The sequence below is a fragment of the Equus asinus genome, chromosome 12 (genome assembly GCF_041296235.1).
Source record: "Equus asinus isolate D_3611 breed Donkey chromosome 12, EquAss-T2T_v2, whole genome shotgun sequence".
Taxonomy (NCBI): domain Eukaryota; kingdom Metazoa; phylum Chordata; class Mammalia; order Perissodactyla; family Equidae; genus Equus; species Equus asinus.
In genome coordinates, this window is record NC_091801.1 from 44,949,452 (window position 1) to 44,959,353 (window position 9,902).

The window sequence follows — 9,902 nt, forward strand, 5'->3', positions numbered from 1 at the left end:
AGATGCGAGATAGACTCGACTCAATTATCACATTTGCTTTAATCAGCTTTGTGAGGCTTTCACTCTAATCGGAGAGTCAGAAAATGCCCACCAACATTCTCAGCAAGTCCTGAGAGTGAGAACAATCACTTCCTTTCTCCTAAAAGCCTGCAGCCCTGCCAGCCTGCTGTATCGCTGGAGTTCGAGGCCCACCCCGCTCTCCGTCAGCTCCACACCAGGGAGCCCTGCCAAGCTGAAAAGGAAGGAGACGGCAGTTCAGGTCATTAGAAAGAGTTGCCAAAAAGTGCTCAGAAAATGAACAATTAATTTCGGCTGTCAAAACAGATACTAGAGGAACCCAGTTAGATTTCAAGCATTTTTTTCTCTACCAGCAAATGCAAGGCTTTGTTGGTGATAAGAGATGGGGCAGATTCCAGGGATGTTTGTGGGACAATGTTACATAGTGGTTAAGATTGCTGTGGGCCTCGGGATCAAACAGCTCGGTGTGGATCCCAGCTTTGCCTTTTCTCTGGCTGTATCCACAGGCATTTGATTTAACCTCTCTGAGCCTCGATTTTCTTATCTGTAAATTGGGGTTAGTACTAGTAGAGAGGAGGAAATGGGTAGGGGGCAGGATGCATAAAAAGCACTTAGCATTGCTCCTGTCATATTGTACATGGTCAATAAATGGTTACTGTTTTTTATTATTATTGGTGGTGGCGATATTAGCGCGCAAAACTTCCTGCTTCTCTCAGAAGTTAATAGGTTCAATTTGTTTGTTCTCTCTTCCCGAATGATTAGTGCTTTGCCCAAATTTCAGAAAATTTTCTGAAGATCGATTCCTCCCGGGAACACTCACTGGTAAGCAGCGATTTATTGACTCAGTAAAACTGTTCCACGCGAATGTAAAACCTCAAAGAAAAGAGAAATATTTTTTGTTGTTGTTCTCCCCCGGTGAGGCTGTAGCGTAGATGACACATACATAAGTAAAATGGAATTTGAAAAGCAAGAGGCAGAGTATTTTGAAAATTAAAAGTTTCTTATAAATCTTTATGAAAATGCATCTGTGTCAACACAGTAAAAATAATATCCCAGCCTACTGGTTTTCATCTTCTAGCCCTGGGTAAGCATGAACTCGTTAACCCTTCTACTACTGCTCAGGGGAAAGAAAAGCCAACTGTGGCTGCTCTTCAAGCACACAAGTAAACAGTGCACTCTCGTCTCCCATGACATGAGCCTTCTCCCCTCACTGGGTCACAATTTTGCAGATAATCCAAAAAAGCAATATCTTAAAAGTACATTGTACAACACTTAATAATATTAAAAATAAATCATCTTTATAACTGGAAAAAGTAGGCAATATTTTTCTGGTTTGTTTAAAAAAAAAGCTCACCCTACATTCCTGGCTCCTCTTCCTTTCTCTAATTCCATTAACATGTCCCAAACTACTAGAAAGAATTTATGCCACTACTCTTTTTTCCCCAGTTTGATTGAGAAACAATTGACGTACACCACTGTCTAAGTTTAAACCGTACAGCATGATGGTTTGATTTTCATATATTCTAAAATGATTACCGCGATAGGTTCAGCTGACATTCACTTCTTGTTTATTAGTGATGTTGAGCTGATTCTGACTCCAAGCGACCCCGTACACAGCAAAGTGGAGCCCTGCCCAGTCAGACAATGCTCCACTGCTGTTCATAGGGTTTTCATGGCCAGTTTTTTTCAGAAGTGGGTGGCCAGGTCCTTCTTCCTAGTCTGTCTTAGTCTAGAAGCTCCACTGAAACCTGTCCACCATGAGTGACCCTGCTGGTATTTGAAATACCGGTGGCACAGCTTTCAGCCTCACAGCAACAGGCAACTGCCACAGTGTGACAATGGACAGATAGGCGGTATGATTCCCTGACTGGGAAATGAACCCAGGCCACAACAGTGAGAGCCCCGAATCTAACCACTACACCATCAGGGCTGGTTCATCTTCTCCTATAGGTACAATAAAAAGAAAAGGAAGAACAAAAGAAAAACATTTTTCTCCTTGTGATGAGGAATTTTAGGATTAACTCAACAACTTTCGTGCATATCATACAGCAGTGCTAGCTATAGTCACCATGTTGCACATTACATCCCCAGTACTTATGTATCTTATAACTGGAAGTTTGTATCTTTTGACTACCTTCCTCCAATACCCCCTCCCCCTACCCTCCTGCCTCTGGTAACCACAGGTCTGATCTCTTTTTCTATGAGTTTGATTTTTTTGTTTTTAGTTTACACATATAAGTGAGATCATACAGTATTTGTCTTTCTCTGTCTGACTTATTTCACTTAGCATAACGCCTTCAAGGTCCATCCATATTGTCACAAATGGGAGAATTTCCTCCATTTTTATGGCTGAATAATATTCCATTGTATATACATACCACAACTTCATTATTCATTCACCCATTGATTGGCACTGATGTGTTTCCATGTCTTGGCCAATGTAAGTAATGCTGCTCGAACATGGAGTGCTGATATCTTTTCGAGTTAGTGTTTTCATTTCCTTTGGATATATTCTCAGAAGTGGAATTGCTGGATCAGATGGTAGTTCTATTTTTAATTTTTCGAGGATCCTTCATACTGTTTTCCATAGTAGTTGTACCAATTTACAATCCCACCAACAGTGCACAAACTTCCCTTTTCTCCACAACCATGCCAGAATTTGTTTTCTCTTGTCTTTTTGATGGTGGCCATTCTAGCACGTGTGAGGTAACATCTCACTGTGGTTTTAATTTGCATTTTCCTGATGACTAGTGATGTCAAGCAACTTTTCATGTACTTGTTGGCCTTCATATATCTTCTTTGGAGAAATGTCTATTCAGGTCCTTTGTCCATTTTTTAAATTGGTTTACTAGTTTTTTTGCTATTGAGTTGTATAAGTTCTTTATATATTTTGGATATTAATCCCTTATTACATATATGGTCTACAAATATTTTTTTCCATTTCCTAAGTTGTCTTTTCACTTTGTTGATGATTTCTTTTGCTGTGCAGAAGAAACCACAAATATGTAAATTTCAGGAGTGTCAACACTCTTCTTAAAAACTGTCCAGCTTGGTAATCTATACTCATGACTATTATCTCAAAGACTGCCAATATCTTCCCAATATTCACGTTCTCCCTCCTTCCATGATTACAGAACCTCAGTTTTATTTCCAGCAATAACATGCCCAAGTAAAAGACTACATTTCCCATCCTCCCTTGTAGTTAGGTGAAACTCCATGACTAAATTCTAGTCAATGAGATGTAAGTGAAAATGTTACACAAAACTTCAGAAAGCCTCCATAAAGGTGGTTGACACTGCAAGGATTGGGGGGGTGCAAGCTTTTTGTCTTTACCTTTTCCTGCTTATTGGAATATGGATGTGACAGCTGGAGCTCCAGCAGCTATATTGGACTATGTGGCACACGTGAGGATGAAAACCATATTTAAATGATGAAAATATTCTGATGACTAAGAAATAACCATATCAACCCTGAAATGCTAAATTGTGGATCTTTTTTACTTTATGAGAGAAATAAACTATCTGGTTTAAGCCACTGTTATTTGTGGCTTTCTGTTTTAAGCAGATGACACACTTATTTTTGTTTTTCTCTTTTAGCCCCAGGATGAATTCTCTGCATTGGCTCATCTGAATATCTGTTCACAGAGTTTATTCTACCTAAGACAACATAGCAAGTTTGATTACAATGTTCATTCTATAACCTTTAAGATAGCTTACTAAAATATAGAGTACAGGTGAGTTTGCCCAGCAAGGATAATAAGATGAATGTCAAAACGTTTATTCTCCAAGCCATAGTTCAGTTTAGGTAGAGAAAAAAAATTTTGTAATCACATGCTGCACACTAACTTGGCAACCTACCTCGTCAATAGGAGAGATTAACAATTAGGGTAAATAGCTCAAAAAACTCCAGGGAATGCCATTTTTGTATGAAGGAGATCCACTTCCTCCTCCTGAGCCTGGTGTTCAAATCTCTAATAATGTTTACCACATTGTGCTGCAATGATTTTAGTAAGTCTTCTCTTTCACAGAGACTTCCCTATCTGAGTCTATATTCTTAGTCCCAAGCACAGCCCCTGGAAAGTGGTAGATGCCCCCAAAAAGTCACAGCTCTTTAATGAATGGGTGATGCCCCTGAGTAGAGGCTCATTTGAACTACCATTTCTATCACCAATCAAAAATTAATGTAGCTTTCAAAAATCTATCCAAAAATAACATAACAATAGAGAGAATAATAACTAATAATTAACGAGTACTTTCTACATACTAGGTCATTTGTAAGCCTGAAAAAACTCTGTGAGAAAGCTACACACGTGTGTATTTCTATATCTATCCATGCCCACGTGCGCGCTTTCAGATCACACATACTCCCTGAAGTAGCCATGTTCTTCGCTGCCACAATCGCTGAAAGCCTCACTCTCTGCCAGCCGCCCCCACGGAACTGAGCTGGCTTCTGAATGTCTTGTTGAGCTTACCTTTTGGAAGAAAAATTTGTGCTGTAATCTACCTTTAGGGAACAAAATAACGTATGAGGTTATTGGGCACTCAAAGCTTGGTCCATGAAAGGAACTCAACTGTTGACATTCATAGAAGTCTACCATTTTCCTCATCTGTAGAATAAAGATCAAAGTGTTAAATAATGAACAATGTAGAACGTTTTAAGTGTGAGGCAAAAGATGCCATTTGAATGCATACACACTATTTGCAGGACTTCACAAAACCCCACTGGAAACATCCAAGTAGTGAAATACCACTTTTGGTTTTATTTTTTATCATAGAAAATGCTGCAAATATCAATGACACTATAATTGCTTGGAGTAACCTGGTCTTTTCATTTATCTCACTAAAGATCTTTGAGCTGGAGGCTAAGGAGGTTTTGGTTCTTAACTACGCTTAGCCTGACTAGTTCCTAGCTCTGTCCACCGACCACTGATCGGGGGCCCAGGTCAGCACTGCATTTCAGGGTAAGTATGGCTTACTGCCTACAGCTAACTGAAGTTTTTATTTATTTTCCATCATTAGTAAATGACAATAAAAGTGATATTCTTACAGCACAGATCATGGGATTACCTAAAATAAAGTAATTTGTAGCAGTGTTTTCCAGCATTTCTGGGTCCAGAGCACATGTTGAAAGTGGTCGTGTTTGTGGAACACACTGGGACAAACAGAACAGTCTACTTTCGGATAGAGGTGACCTGCTTTGGGCTTGATGGCCCGAGGCCCAATATGTCAGCATACCTGTAACCCTTTCAGGGCCCATTGGTCACAGAGCTCAGACTTATAAGACTATGTATTATACTATACATAGCACGTGGATTTTATAGAGATAGAGAATACATGAAATACTGAATATATAAAGATATATATCTATGTGTACATAGTAATAGGATTATATTTACCTTAACTTTCCTTTTGTCAGTGTTCTTACTAGGCTGTATGTGTATCTAGATATAGATTCTTATAGAGATAAATCTAATCCTGTTATTATGTACACACAGATATATATCTTTGTATATTCCGTATTCCATGTATTCTCTATCTCTATAAGGAAAGTTTCAAAATTAAAACTGAACCTCTGAGACTTTTAAGACTATCTAAACATAGACAGGTAAATCTCGCCCCATGGAGATAACTATATTAGTTTTAAAGGAAAGGAGTGAGGACATTTGGCAGTCTGTGTCCCTTTCTTCCAACAAACTGGAGCCCATCCTTTCCTTAGAACTTACAGAAGAACTCTAAAAAGTAGGGATCAAATCAAGAATTTAAAAAAAAGTTCAGGGCACAAGCAGCTGCTCTAAGTCACTTGGCATTCCCAAGGAAATCATTAGGTCTTCTGATTCTCTCTGTCCCAAAGAGGGTCACCCAAATCTGCCACTGTGGACAGCCAAATTTCTGCATCATGGATGTATCCCATTGGGTCATTGCCCTAGGTCAAGAGTAAATAATCCGGCTCAACTTATTTTAAAATTCCCTGGACACACACTGTTGTTTTCCTAGCTGTTTTGAGGAGAAAAAGTATATTAACTAATTTCAAATTCCTGCTACTGAATAACTATCTTGATTAAGAGCTCTCAAGAGAGGTGAAAGAATAATCACTTGGAAATATGAATTCTCAAAAACAAAGCTGCATCAAGAGGTTCTCATTTCCAATCACGTGATTGTTCTCAGTTACATCTGGGGAATTCTGCCTCTAGTCACAGATGACACTGATATATAATAAGTATTTATTAAATTCTCTCTTTTTAAATCAAACACATTTTATTCCAAATAAGTTTGGACTTCTTGGAAGGGTTAGCATTATACCCTTTGTGATTCTGAACATCTGAACAGTTCAGAGAACCCATGACTGCAAATGTGGCCCGTTTCCTCATCCCTCAACCCTAACCCTATTCTCCCCACTTCCTCCATAGTTATGGAGGAAGGGAGATTACGCTTTCAGAGAATTTGTGAGTTGGACAGGAAAGGAATAAGCCATAAAAAGCAGAACTGAGGTAGAGGGAGTAGCCTGCCTTTCGGAGTCTGCAAAGTCTTCAGCTCAATTTTGGAACATCCTTTATTCCAGTTCTATTTGTAAAGTTGCCCAGAGTCTCACACAGTGCCTGCCAGACTACGGGACCGGACCGAGTGACTGCCCAGTGACTGCGTGGATGAGAACGTGCTCTGGATTCTATCAGAGTAGATCCTAGCTCCTCCCCGAGCCTCTCTAAGCTTCAGTTTTCTCATCTGTAAAGCAGAGTAAGAATAACTAGAGTTTTTGTAATGATTACCTAATAAGATAATAGTAATAATGATAATATTCCTGTGAACTCTTCAAACCTAGGAATGTGTTTTCATTAGCACAACTTTAGTATTGTGACCATAGAACTAGACAAGGAACAAGGGATGTGAGTTTCCACTAGATGTCATTTTACTATCTGTAAGAGTTGTACATCTTCCAGATAGGAAGAATATAGGAAAAAATACAGAATTCTGATTACCAGAGTCTGATGATAAAGTTGAAAGATATTGCGTAAAAATTGTGTAAGGCCAGGGGCCCGCCTGGTGGCGCAGCAGTTAAGTTCGCACTTTCTGCTTCTCAGCAGCCAGGGGTTCTCCAGTTTGGATTCTGGGTGGGGACGTGGCACCACTTGTCATGCCATGCTGTGGCAGGCATCCCACATATAAAGTAGAGGAAGATGGTCACGGATGTTAGCTTAGGGCCAGTCTTCCTCAGCAAAAAGAGGAGGACTGGCAGCAGATGTTAGCTCAGGGCTAATCTTCCCTGAAAAATAAAAATAAAATAAAAGAATTGTGTATTGAATAATTCAATAAAGAGGCAGTAAAGTAATTTTAAAGCCAAAGGTGAAAAAAAGAGGTGTCCTAAGATAGTTAAAGAAATGTGGAATCCAATTAATCAGTGAAGAAAGTTAGCTACAATCTTAATGGGCAGTGTGGAATTCAATTTACTCAAATCAGGAGGAAAAATTAGTTAATGGCCTATCTTGAACCCAAGAGAGACCAACTCATAAAAGACATGGATTTAGGGTTTCTGCTGTTTCAGCGACTATTAGAGTCGGCATGCTGGTCAGTGTCCCAGGGAGAATCCATCCACTCTTTCAACTGAAGCCTCTGGTAAATTTGCAGCCACAGTCTGCTAAAATGTCCTCGTCACCTTACTGGTGACATTATAATTTTTCAGTAGTGGGTTAGTGTTTTTAACCCAAAGAAATTTTGGAATAGATTACAAAGATTAAGTAAATCAAATCTAAACTACTAACACTTTTAAGTTCAAAAATAGTGTTTTTTAAAAATCATTAAGACAATCTTTATACATTTGGTATTTAAAACTCCTGCAAGTTTTAAGAAAATGTAGTTTATTAAGGTATCCAACAAGTTAGTCTTCTGACATCAACTTAAATGGGTAATTGAGTAATTAATTTTATATTCCTAATGTTAAGTCAAAAGGTTTAAACAGTACTGGAATGCTTAATTGAACTTAAGAATCATCATCTTTAGAAGTTTATCACCATTACTTGGGGTAGTTTAAGTATATGGGAAGGTTTTTCCTGCTAGAGAAATCTGAAGAGTTCTAAAAAGAAAATTGAATATATTAAACCGATAAAAAGCAATGTACAGCATTTAAAGGCAGTTTATTTAACTGGATTTGTAACTTGAATTGTTTGATTAAGGGAAGTTGGTCCCCTCAACTTGAGTTGAAGAGACATAAATCAAAGGCTCCCTTGAAAGTGCTTGTTAAAAGTTCTAGATTTATAAGTAAAATAGGATTTGTAAATTTATTCATTCAACATATTTATTGAGTGTCTGCTATGTGTCTGGTACTATTCTGGATGCTAGAAATATAGCAATGAACAAAACAAGGGCAAAAATTCTTTATGGGGCCTACAGTCCTTAAACCTAAGAGCTTTAGGTAAAAACTAAGTTATTAAATGTTTTGCCTTAATACATTGAAGATTAATTTTAAAACAAGTTAGCTATAAATAGCCTCTTCATTTGCACAAAATTCCCCCAAGGGACACCAAAAAATTCACATTGACAAGTGTCTCCATTCATCCTTGTATCTTTAGTGCCTGGCTCACAGGCAACTCTCAAAATCACGTGGCTTCTGGAGTGCTGAATCTTCTCTACTGTCTTTCATATCATTCACGAGAAATCTGAGTTAGTCAAGATTTTTTTCTTAAAATGCAAATGTCTCCAAGCTTCAGAAGCTAGGAGATATTTACATCTTCATGTAATTCAATCAGATTGCGTTTCTCCTAACATCTGAGTAAAGGAGTAAGCTTTCTGATGGAGGGAAGAGAGGCAAATAACTTTGGAGATGGAAGCATTTGCGCAGAAAAGGGAACTATTGTGGATTGGGGACATAAAGCATAGGGCTAGGAGTCCTCAGGGCTGTTGGGAGGTTGAGGGAACTAAGCGAGGTGTATAGAAAGAGTGGTGGAAAAATGCAAAGAATTCTCAACTATTTCAAAAACAGCCTCCACCCGGGAAAGAAAAAGAGCCTCTTTTTTGCTTTCCCAGGTGATTATCTGTTCCCCAAATCCAGAGGTCAAAATTGTTTTCTTAAAAAGTTCCAATTGGGTAAATAACGCTTTTGCAAAATGCAAAAGAAACTCAAACATTGTTTCCATAGGAAAACATTTCTCAGTTCTAAACAGCCCACTTACAACCAGTCTGTTGAAACATAACCTATTTGTAAACCGATCATTATTTTGATAACCAAAACTCACAAAAATTACACCTAAGGCAGTCCCAGAAAACTGCAGAGAATCTACGGAAGCCTGGCAATAACCTAAACTATGGATTTCCCGAGGCAAGCCCTAAGCTAAGAACTCACTGAGTTTTGCAACCCATACCCATTTTTCAGTTTCCCCTATCCTAGCAGTCACAATTCACATTTTCCAAAACTGCAGGCAATGCTGGTAGCCCCTGTCACAGCTCCGCTTCTACCAGCTGGCTGCCCCCAATAATTGTGGCTAATTGCAAATTCCCCACAATGACATCTAGGGACCAATTAAAGAGCAGGTAGATGATTTGGGGGGCATAGTTGTATAGTAGTTAACTCCTCAGGCTCTAGAGTCTGAATGAACTAGTTTTGAAACCTAACTACCACTCCCTGGTTAGATAACCACTGGCAGGTTACTCAAACTCTCTGCACCTCAGTTTCCTCATCTGTAAAATGGGGATTATAATAATATGTACCTCGTGGAGCTTCTGAGACAATGCATGTACAACATTGTTCCTGACATACAGTGAGCACTGGGACTTACACTTGTCTATGGCTCCCTAATTTACAGCAAGTGAAGAAACAGAAAAACATGTCATATCTTCTGCTTCCAGCCCGCCATAAATGTAAACAGTAATTACCAACATCTCGGTTGGCTTAGGTAA